General features: G+C 42.1%; 1 long non-coding RNA gene across 1 annotated transcript; it reads left to right on the top strand.

Moving 5' to 3' along the window:
* The first annotated feature begins 221 nt into the window (after window positions 1-221).
* On the top strand, window positions 222-1250 carry LOC120548859. The gene is made up of 2 exons (XR_005637290.1): window positions 222-584; window positions 862-1250. It is a non-coding gene; the product is annotated as an uncharacterized LOC120548859 (long non-coding RNA).
* Window positions 1251-2278: the final 1028 nt, after the last annotated feature.

Raw genomic sequence — 2278 nt, 5'->3', positions numbered from 1 at the left:
CGGAATTCCCCCAAGTGCTCTCTGGACCTGAGGGTCTCATGCCCCCACACCTTTCTTGCTGCTGCTGCTGCGGGTGCCTTCCTCTGTCTTCTCCTCACACCCAGGGCAAGTGCCAAGGCTTTCTTTTGGTTCAAAGACAGAAACACTCCCCCTTTTTTTTTTTTTTTTTTTTTTTTTTTTTTTTATTTCTTTTTTTTTTTTTAATTTTTTTTTTCGTCTGATGTAAACACCGGACGCAGACGTGACGTGCATTCAAATATTGGCGCATGTATGACGTAAATTTGCACTGAGCCCGGCGGCAAGCACAACAAATATATTTGGGAATAGGACAACCTAGCTGCGAGCGCAGCGCATGCCGCGTACAATGTGAACGGGCCCTTAGGCTTTGCATGTCATTTTTGCTGACACAGCTAGATGTTGTTTGTTTACTTCCGAGTGTGTCTGCCATGACAGTGTCATTACCGCCTCCTGAAATGATCTAGAGGCTGTAATCTGTAGCCCCCTTCATTCAGAGGGACACAGGTGTTTGGTGAGGACTGCTGAGAAGATTGCCACCTACTGGCTTCCACGATCAATGCCATCCGGTTTGTGTTGCTCGTCTCTTTGATTTTTCCACCACATCTTTCACATTGGTAAAAAATTTTCACATACTGAACATTTAAATTAATAAAAAGCTGTCGCACTGCTTTCTTTGGAAATGAGACACATGTTGATTCACAAATGATTGTTTTGGCTTTCAGTAGTCTAAGAAATGATTGAGTTTTCATTAGAATCCTTCGTGGTGTGAAAAAAAGAAACGGTTGCTCCTCTGGAATGTTTCTTCTGTTTTATGTGTCCCCGCTAACCTGAGACCTTCTTCAGGAAAGAAAACAGGAAAGCAGCAGGGTTGTCACCAAGGCCCCCAAAATAAACCAGAGACCCCCCCCTCTCTTGCCAAAAGAACACTCTCTCCAAACATGTTCCTACCCGAGCCACTTCCTGGACTCCCGCGGTGTCTTCCTGCACCGGCTCATCTGCTGCTGGTTATTGGAGTGCAAGGTCACCTCTTCTGTGACCTGTGGTGACAGTGGAGAGCACATCCCTGGTGGGCCCACAGGAAGCAGTTTGATCTTTTGATGAGGCCTTTGCCTTCAACTTCTCGGCTAAAGTGTGATGGCCTGTTGCCGGAACGCTTCCATCAAATGAGCGACTAGTGTCATATAAAGAAACTTGTGCAACTAAGGAAATAAAACCTTACAGAGTTCAACATGTACAGTACATGGATTCTTTTCTTTACTCTATAGCCATAACAATGTAAATCAACTAAATACCATAACAGCTGTTAATCTGGCTCTACTGTGTAGAGCCCTCAAAAAATTGACAAATAAAAAGCAATATCCACTGAAAATACTACATAATATATACTTCATATATCATTATTGAAATGAAAGCACAAACTCAAGCTTTTCCTGCAAGAGGTTCAGGAGTGAATAAAATATCATTCTTTACATACTATAATGCAAGTTGTAATTGAAGAAAAAACAAATCCCACTACGAAAAGTTATTTGACTGTATTCCAGACAGGACAACCTGCCGGTTTTTAACATTTGGTATTTAAAATAGAAAGACAAATTATTCTCAATTCAACAGAAGAAATAAACTTTATGCCTGGTAATGTCAAATGCGCAATACCTCAGACATGCCACACACAACATCAAGCTTTCTATAATAAATGTGTCTGATGGATTTACTTGCTGTGAATGTGTGTGGGTGAAGACCTGCACTGGATAGCTGCGCTGCTAAAGCAATTGCTTTAAATCACTGAGTGGGGACTGAATGGGAATGAATTATACAGCAGGCGGTGTGTGTATGAAGGTGATTTACTGTAGGTGTATGTTGGAGTAATAATCCATTATCCAGCAGATAGATGTCTGCTCTCTGATAGATTGGGTATTAGGGTTACACTCTGTATAGGTTTATATCTGCTTAATTGTGATGAATCGCTGTATTGTTGAGCCATGTATTTCTTTGTGAGACTTTTGCATTTTTACTTGTGTGTCTGCATCTGCCTGTGCAGTGCAGTTTCCCTCTGAGGAGCTTCACAGTCCCTCCTCTGCAAAGAGATACATCATTGACCTCCTTTCCAGATTACAGCCAGCAGCTTACATAATGCGTCTCCATGCTGCAGAGATATTATCCAGCGGCAAGGTTAAATTCTCCTTTCCTCCTCTTCTCTTTGTCTCTTATTTTTACTTTGCCTCACCTCTCTTCCTACTTCGTCATGCTGCGCTCACTGATA

The sequence above is a fragment of the Perca fluviatilis genome, chromosome 20 (genome assembly GCF_010015445.1).
Source record: "Perca fluviatilis chromosome 20, GENO_Pfluv_1.0, whole genome shotgun sequence".
Taxonomy (NCBI): domain Eukaryota; kingdom Metazoa; phylum Chordata; class Actinopteri; order Perciformes; family Percidae; genus Perca; species Perca fluviatilis.
Note: the sequence above shows the minus strand (reverse complement) of the source record. Positions and strands in the feature narration are given on the sequence as shown.